The 9,841-nt window shown below is 37.1% G+C and overlaps 1 pseudogene; it reads left to right on the top strand.

The window, feature by feature from the left end:
• Window positions 1-9,841, top strand: part of LOC123246920 — a 94,037-nt pseudogene that overhangs the window by 42,646 nt on the left and 41,550 nt on the right.

Below are 9,841 nucleotides of genomic sequence, written 5' to 3' on the forward strand. Positions count from 1 at the left end.
CTCTCAATCCACTGAGCTAGCCCAGCTGCCCCTACTTTAGGTTGCAGTTTCTTTAGCAGATGTAGTTTTTACAGGGTGGGGTTGCTAGCCCCACGCCCAACCCTCCTCCTTTTTTCATCCGGGCTAGGGACCGTCCTTGGCCCAGGAGTGGTAAGGGTGGGCAGTAGGGGTCAAGTGACTTGCCCAAGGTCACACAGCTGGAAGTGTCTGAGGCCGGACTTGAACCTAGGACCTCCAGTCTCTAGGCCTGGCTCTCAATCCACTGAGCCACTCAGCTGCCCCAATATGGTTGACCTTAATTTTCCAAATGATTTTATTATTGTGATTTTTTTCATCCCTGTCAGATACCCCCTTCGTCATATCATGGGGGAATGTATTATATTTTTTTCTCCTGGGTTTTATTTTTGTATTTGATACTCTTAAAAATTCTGTTTAAGTTGAAGCATCTTCTGTGAGGTTTGACTGGAGAAACTTATGCAGACTAAAGTATGGAGCTCTTACTTGTTTTTGTCCTCCTGAGGAGTCCTATATATGTAGGTTAAGAGAGGTTAAGCAGCTGCTTTTTACTCTGCCATCATCTTAACCAGGAAGTCCTCTTTATATCTTTCTGATTATGATGATGATGATGATGATGATGATGATGATGATGATGGTGTTTGGTTATTTTTATATCCTACAACTATGCTAAAGTTATGGATGATTGTGACTGATTTTTAGTTAATTCTCTAGGATGCTCTAAGTATACCATCGTACCATCTGCAAAGAGTAGTAGCTGTGTTTCCTCATTGCTTATTTTTAATCTTTCTGTTTCTTTTTTACTTATCTTGGTCATATAGCAAGCATTTTTAAAACAATATTAAATAATAGTGATGATAATGGACATCCTTGCTTCACCCTTGATCTTATTAGGAAGAATTCTAGTTTATCCCTATCACAGGTCATACTTGTACCTGGTTCTAGATAGATACTACTTACATTTTAAGAAATGCTCTATGGACTCCTATCCTTTTTAGTGTTTTTAATAGGAATGGGTGTTTTGCATCTATTGATATTATCATATTTTTGTTATTGATATAGTTAATTATGCTGATAATTTTCCTAATATTAAACCAGCATTGTATTCCTAATAAAAATCCCACCTGATTATAGTATATGAAACTTGTGATATATGACTGCAATATCTTTGCTATAGTTTTATTTAAATTTTTTGCATCAATAGGGAAATTGGTATATCATTTCGAGTCATTGAATCATCATCAAGTCATTGACAAATCTTTGCTTCCTCGTCTGTAAAGTGTAGATAATGTTATCTGCTATGCTTAACACATAGGGTTGTGATAGAGATCAAAGAAGATCACTGGTCTACAAAATATTCACCCAGAAAAATTTAGGTGCCCACCATTTGCAGAACACTATACCTGAAGCTAAAAAAGAAACATCATGCACATAATACATAGCACCTGCCCTCAGGAAGTCTACATACCATTAGGAAGCAAACATGCATTATGCCATGCACGTTATGTGTATTAAAGACACATTGTGAGCCAAGATGGCAGAGTAACAGGAACTCACTTGAATTCTCCCAAGTTTTCCTCCAAACAACTTTAAAATAGTGCCTCAAATAGAATTCTGGAGCAGGAATACCAACAAAAGGTCAGGTGCAATAATTATCTATGCCAAAACAACTTAGGAGGTTAGCTGGAGAGAAGGCTTTACTTAGCGGGTGGTGCAACCATGGAATATAGCCCAGGAAGGACAGGTTTTGTTTTTGAAATGGCTGTATCAGAAGGTAATACCTTTGGAAGTTGTCAGCACACATGGGAGGAAGATAAGACAAGTGGTCAGAAGGAAATTAGAGCGGTTCTTTGCTAGCACTGAGAGCAAGACTCTGTTGCACTGCCCATACACAGTTCTGGGTCATGAATCCATAGAGAAAAGCAGGGTAGTTTCAGAAAAACCTGGAAAGACTTATATGAACTGTTGCAAAGCAAAATGACCCAAGAACATTGTATAAAGTAACAGCAATGTTGTATGGTGATTAATTGTGAAGGATTTAGGTATTCTCTGCAAGAGAATAATTCAAGAGAATTATTTTTTAAATTAATTAAATAATTAAGAATATTTTCCCATGATTACATGATTCATGTTATTTCCCTCCCCCCTCATGGAGCTGACAAGCAATTCCACTGGGTTATATAACTATCATTGTTCAAAACCTATTTCCATATTATTAATATTTGCAATAGAGAGATCATTTATAGTCAAAATCCCCAATCATATGCCCATCAAACCATGTGATCAATCATATGATTTTATTCTGCATTTCTGCTCCCACAGTTCTTTCTCTGGATGTGGAGAGGGTTCTTTCTCATAAGTTCCTCTGGATTGTCCTGGATCATTGCATTGCTTCTAATAGCAAAGTCAGTTACATTTGATCATGACACAATGTATCAGTCTCTGTGTACAATATTCTGGTTCTGCTCCTTTCGCTCTGCATCAGTTTCTGGATGTCTTTCTAGTTCACATGGAATTCCTCCAGTTCATCATTCCTTTTAGAACAACAGTATTCCATCACCATCAGATACCACAATTTGTTGAGTCATTCCTCAATTGATGGACACCACCTCATTTTCCAATTTTTTGCTACTACAAAGAACACAGCTATAAATATTTTCTACACATATTTTTCCTTATTATCTTCCAACAGAATTTTTAAAGACTTATGATAAGAAATTATCTCCTCCTCTGGAAAAAGAACAGATGAAGAATGATGCACAATTTTACTTTTTCTTTTTGATTTGTGTTCTCTTTTGCAACATGGATAATATGGAAATTTGTTTTGCATGACTGCACATGTACAATCTATATCAAAATATTTGCCTTCTCAGTGAGAGAGAAGGGGAAGGAGACAAGGAATTTGGAATTCAAAAAATATCCAAAAAAATGAATGTTAAAATTTGTTTTATATGTAATTGCCAAAAAATGAAAACATTCTTTAAAAAAAAGATAATGTGCCCTGGGAAGTTGATATCCCCAGTATTGAGAATAGTGCTTAGTTTATGGCATTTACTTAATGATATATGACTTCTCTTCAGTGTAAAGGGGCTTGAGGAAACAGCCCTCCTGAGGAAAAGTTCTCAAATCTTATAATTGAGTAAGGATGCATAATAAAGATGGGGTCTATCCATTTTGTTGTTGTTGTGATTGTTCAATCATTTCAATCATATCCAACTCTTTGTGTCCTAATTTTGGGGTTTTCTTTGCAAAGATACTGGACAGGTTTGCCATTTCCTTCTCAGCTTATTTTACAGATGAAAAGTCTGTGGCAAACAGGGTTAAAGAACTTGCCCAGGGTTACACAGTGAAAGTATGAGGCTGGATTTGAACTCAGGCCTTCCTGATTCCAGCACTCAATTACCAGACCAAGGAAAAAATATTATAAGCTGCTAAGAAGAAGTCATTCAGATACCAGGGAACCACAGTAGGGTAACACAGGATCTGGCTGCATCTACATTCAAGGACCGGAAGGCATGGAATATAATATTCTGGAAAGCAAGATACCTGGGTCTACATCCAAGAATCAACTATCCAATAAAACTGACTATATTTTTTCAGGGGAAAGTATGATCATTCAACAAAATTGAAGACTTCCAAACATTCAGAAAGACAAAAACTGGACTTAAACAGAGAATTTGCTGCCCAAACACAGAACTCAAGAGAATAACCATAGGATAATTAAGAAAGCGGGGAAAGAAAAAAAAATCTTTTCTTTAAGGGAACCAATACTTTCAATTGATTAGTATCCTTAGAAGAAAAGAAGATACTGGTAAATATTAAAAATTGTTATTATCAACAGGATAACTAGAAGAAGTTTACTTAGTGGGAACAGTGACAAACTGTATAGGATGAAATGTCAAGATATTTGGAGAACAATAAATAGTGTAATGTACAGAAATGGACAGCCATTTTCTGTAGGCAGTTTGCCTCTTTAGGACACAAAACCTGGCAGAGCACCCAGGGCATGTGCCAGGCTAACAGTTAAGGACAAGGTATAAAAGGGGGTCCACCAAACCCTGGAGACCGGCATTTCTTTCCCTCGTCTCAAGGGTTAGGGAGGAGGTGGAATTTGGGCCCCTGGGTGGTTTGGGAGATTTGAATAGGCAGCCAGGTAGGAACAACCTCCATTGCTAGCCAAATTCAATACCTCATTGGTATAGCCAACAACCTTCTATTTCAAGCTTGTGTCAACAGCTACTGAGAAAACAACAGCATCTGACCCAGGGGCTTGGCAGCCTCTGGGCTCAGCAACAAATAGCATCAGAGTTGAGAAGTGTCCTCAAGGCTTTCTCTTATTCTGCACCTAGGATCAACTTATATTTCAAGAGTTATTTAGTATCAAGTATTTTAGGCAAGATCTTTAGACTGCCCTTCACCCTCTTTCCTACTCTAATTCATCTACCCTCAGCCTCATTATAAATAAATCCAGTTTAATCTTAAAGCCTAAATGATCTTTAAACCAATTACTTACTTTACCAATAACAACTAGACTCAAGTAGTCAGATCACGTTAACATCATTAGCAGACTTTAGTCTTTCAAGGCCAGTGTAAATCCATCTTCAACAAAGTTTTCAGGAAGGCTTTTCTAATTTCTGGAAACATTTGCCAACTGCCTTAGCTCGATTGGTCCCAAGGCCCTGTGGCTTTAGCAGAGAATCCTGGGCTCTTAAAGGAGACTTAACCCAGCTGGTGAGGGTACAAATATACACTCTCATGTAGCTGAGATCAGAGTCTCTCTTCACAATTTAAACTCCATCATAACTTTCTTCTAAGCCCTCTAATCATCCACAACAATAGGGACAAAAAGAAATACACCATCTTTTCAGCAGCACATGGAACATTCACAAAGATTGACCATGTATTAGGACACAGAAACATGGCAAACAAATGCAAAAAAGCAGAAATAACAAATGCAACCTTATCATATCATAATACAATAAAAATATTTATTAGCAAGGATACATGGAGAGGCAAACCAAAAACTAATTGGAAATTAAATATATGATTCTCCAAAATAAGTTAGTTAAAGAATAAATCATGGAAACAATAATTTCATTGAAGACAATGACAATAATGAGACTTCTCACCAAAACCTATGGGATGCAGCCAAAGCAGTACTAAGGGGAAAATTTATATCATTGAGTGCATATATTAACAAGTTAGGGAGGTCAGAGGTCAATGAATTGGGAATGCAATGTTAAAAACTACAAAGGGAACAAATAAAAATCCCCAGATGAAAACTAAATTAGAAATAATAAAAATCAAAGGAGGAATTAATATAATAGAAAGTAAAAGAACTATTGAATTAATAAATAAGATTAGAAGCTGGCATTTTGAAAAAACAGATAAAATAGACAAAGTACTGGTAAATCTAATAGAAAAAAGGAAAGAGGAAAACGAAATTAACAGTATCAAAGATGAAAAGGGTGACCTCACATCTAATGAAGAGGAAATTAAGGTAATTATTAAAAACTATTTTGCCCAATTATATAGCAATAAATATTGCAATCTAGGTGATATGGATGATATACTAAAATATAAATTGCCTAGATTAACAGCAGAAGAAATAGAATACCTAAATAATCCCATATCGGAAAAAGAAATTGAACAAACCATCAAAGAACTCCCTAAGAAAAAATCGCCAGGGCCTGATGGATTCACAAGTGAATTCTCTCAAACATTCAAAGAACAACTAATCCCAATACTATACAAATTATTTGACATCATACACAAAGAAGGAGTCCTACCAAATTCTAAATTCCTTTTATGACACTAATATAGTACTGATTCCAAAGCCAGGCAAATCAAAAACCGAGAAAGGAAACTACAGACCAATCTCCCTAATGAACATAGATACAAAAATCTTAAATAGAACACTAGCAATAAGACTCCAGCAAGAGGTCATGAAAGTTATTCATTATGATCAGGTGGGATTTATACCAGGAATGCTGGAATGGTTCAACATTAGGAAAACCATCCACAAAATTGACCACATCAACAAGCTAACAAACAAAAATCTCATGATTATCTCAATAGATGTTGAAAAAGCCTTTGACAAAATACAACACCCGTTCCTTTTGAAAACACTAGAAAGTTTAGGAATAAAATGACTTTTCCTAAAAATAATAAACAGTATATACCTAACCATCAACAAGCATCATTTGCAATGGGGATAAATGAGAAGCCTTCCCAGTAAGATCAGGAGTGAAACAAGGATGCCCATTATCACTTCTATTATTTAACTTCGTACTAGAAACACTAGCAGTAGCAATTAGAGAAGAAAAAGGAATTGAAGGTATTAAAATAGGCATTGAGGAGACTAAGCTATCACTCTTTGCAGATGATATGAAGGTCTAGTTAAAAATCCTTGAGAATCAACTAAAAAGCCAGTAGAAATAATCAACAACTTTAGCAAAGTTGCAGGATACAAAATAAATGCACATAAATCATCAGTATTTCTATATATTTCCAACACATCTCAGCAGTGAGTTAGAAAGAGAAACACCATTTAAAATCACCCTAGACAACATCAAATACTTAAGAATCTATCTACCAAAACAAACACAGGAATTATAGGAACACAATTACAAAACACTTTCCAAACAATTAAAACTAGATCTAAATAATTGTGAAAACATTGATTGCTCATGGGTAGGATGAGCTAACATAAAAAATGACCATTTCACTCTATAGCTTTTGTATCCACTCCAGAGTGTGACCCCACCACTGCCCTTCTGCTACTGAGCTCCCTGATCCACAGAAAGTATGAGGAGTTTGGGGTGAGCCCAGGAAGGGCCCTTACACAGAAACAGGGCCTTTTCCTCAAAAGAGGAGCTTTGAGTGTTCTTGAGCAGAGCTGTTTGTACCAGAGCCAGGAGCTGGGTTCATTCCTTCTCTGTTCAGAAGAATTCCATAATGGTCCAGGACTTCCCTTTTTGGATAGATTGAAGAGAAAGGGGAGAGTTTCTAGGAGACCTGTGAGATTTTTTTTAATATATTTTTTATTATGGGGTAGGGAGGTCCTGAGGGACACATTGAGCATCGAGCTCAATGGCAAAGAATGGGATACACACAGACTGGAGTGCTCTCTATTCTCCTAAAAATCTGCTTTCAATAATCTGCATAATAACCCTCAGGTTGATGTTCTTATTCTCATTATTTCATGGTTGAGGAAACTCGAGCAAACAGAGATTAAGTGACTTTTCAGAGTCACATAGTATGTAAGTGTCTGAGGTGGGATTGAAATCAGATGTTCATGAATTGCTTCCATTTTGTAACCACTAATATTGCCTTTGTGTGCCCGTCTTCCCACAATCCCCTCCAAAACCAATTGTTTCCCAATTTTTTTCTTTTTGGCATTTTGCAGAGTATAAGATGAAGCTTCAGCCCTGTTTTGGTTCCCAATCCTCTTGATTAGTTATTTAGATCATTTTCCGTGTGGCTGTGAATCCTTGGCATTTCTTTGGAAAACTCTTTGTTCTGATCCTTTGCCTATCTACTGGAGAATGACTGTTGGTCCTGAGTTTACTCTTAGACACCAGACCCATTTCAGAGAAATTGGATCTCAAAGTTGTTCTTTTTCATCCAATTTCTCTCTTATCCTGGATGCATGAATGTTGTCAGTGCAGAAGTTTCTTAGTTTTAAGTTATCGTACTTTTCCCTTTTTTTGATAATCGCCTCTATCTCGAATTCAGTTAAGAATTTGTGTCCTAGAACTGGAAAGTAAAACAACCCAGAGGCACCGTCTAACACCTGACAATTAAGACAGAAAAAGAAAATGATCAATTCAGAGATGTGTGAAAACTGGGACACTCATGCAGTGAGGTGGCGCTCTGAATTGATCTACCACCATTTGGGGAAGCAATTTGGAACTCTGACCAAAGGGCTTTAAAACAAACCATGCATATCCTTTGATCTAGTCATGTGTCCTGAAATAATAAAATGTAAATATTAGTAGGTATAATGGTTAGAGGATTAGGTGGTTTTTCTAGACACTAGATGAAATTGCCCTTTGGGCCATTTATTCAGAAGACCTTTAGGTTTGGGAAGGATTCAGGGAGAAACTGACAAGTTAACACTAAGTTGTTAAATTGGGTTTATTATAAAACTAGGATAGGTAGGGGAAGGGAGTAGGATGATCTATCTGGGATTAAACTTAATCCCTCCCACCAAAGTCCAACAGGATTCAAATAGGTGTTATTACACTTATCTTTACCTCAAGGTCCCCAACTGCCTATGCTATAACCTAACCAGAATCTTCCCCCCCCACCCCCACCCCCGCTTTGCTAGTAATTCAGAGTAAGGGAAAACTGGAAGGTATATAGGTCCACTGGGTCAGCAGGGAGATCTCACAATCTTTGTCCTCTGGGTCTGGCAGGAATCCAGTTGAATCACAGCAGCAGGTATAAAATCCAAAAGGAAGGGGAGTAAGGATCCTACTAGCACAGTCCACCTGTGTAGCTTAACCTAAACTCAACCATTTTCTGGCAGGTGAAAGGCTTGAATGATAAGTCCATACAGACAAGGCCTTCCAGAGAGAAAGTCCAGTACCTCCAGAGAGCAAATCCAGAAACTAACTGTAACTCAAGAGTCATTGTCTCCAGAGTTCTGGAATTCTCTCCCTCTGCCTCTGCCCTGGTACTTCCTGCTTTCTCTGATTTCCCTATAACAGTCCCTTTAAAGAGATCCCCAAGAGGGAGGAAGATATTGATATAGCAAATCTTTTTGTGATAGTAAAGAATTGGAAATGGAGGGATATTCTTTAATTGAGGAATGGCCCAACAAGTTGTGGAATGTGATTATAACGCAACCCTGGTGGGCTGTGAGAGATAACAAGCAAGATCATTTCAGAGAAACCTGGGAAGACTTCCATGAACCGATACAAAATATGAGCAGAACCAGGAGAACATTTTATATGATCACAGCAACACTGTATGGTCAGTATCTGTGGACTCAGCTCTTCTCAGCAATTCACTGTTCTAAGACAATCCCAAAAGACTCGCGATGAGAAAAACCATCTGATTCCACAGAAAGAACTGATGGACTCTGAATTCAGACCAAAATATATTTTCCTTTTTTTTCTTCTTTTTTGTTTTGCTTTGAGATTTCTTCCACGAGATGAATTAATATGGAAAAATATCTTACATGATTGCACGTATAATTCTAGATCAGATTGCTTGCTCTCTTGGGGAGGGAGAAGGGAAAGAGCAAGAGATTTTGAAACTCAATTTTTAAAAATAAATTTTGAAATTGTTTTTACATGTTATTAGGCAGCAAATAAAATATCATTCTAAATATATCTCCCTATAGCTGTGAGACATATTTGAGCCATTTCTCTTCTAGAATGTTAGAGTGTGGTCTAAGCCTCATTTCCTTCCAGAGTTCATTCCAGTTTTCTTAGCAGTTTTTACCAAATATGGAATTTCCCCCCAAATAGTTTATTGGCCACTTTCTTAGACACTGAGTTATTGCTGACTCTCCTTTCTTTCATCTGTCCCATTGCTTTATCTCCCTATTATCTTACCATACCCCAGGTTCTGGATGCCTGCTGATTTGTAATCTAGTCTAAGTTTTGCTAGTGCTGTTCCCCAAATATCCTGGTTTCTTTTCATCATTTTCCTTGATAGGGTTGACCTTTTGTTTTTCCAAATGAATTTTGTGATGATTTTATTGAGCCATCTCAGATATCCCCTTCCTCATGTCATGAGGAATCAAATTACATTTTCTTTCCTGGATCTTATTTTTGTATTTAATACACTAATAATCCTGTTCAACCTGAAGCCT

Source organism: Gracilinanus agilis, chromosome 4 (assembly GCF_016433145.1).
Source record: "Gracilinanus agilis isolate LMUSP501 chromosome 4, AgileGrace, whole genome shotgun sequence".
Taxonomy (NCBI): Eukaryota; Metazoa; Chordata; class Mammalia; order Didelphimorphia; family Didelphidae; genus Gracilinanus; species Gracilinanus agilis.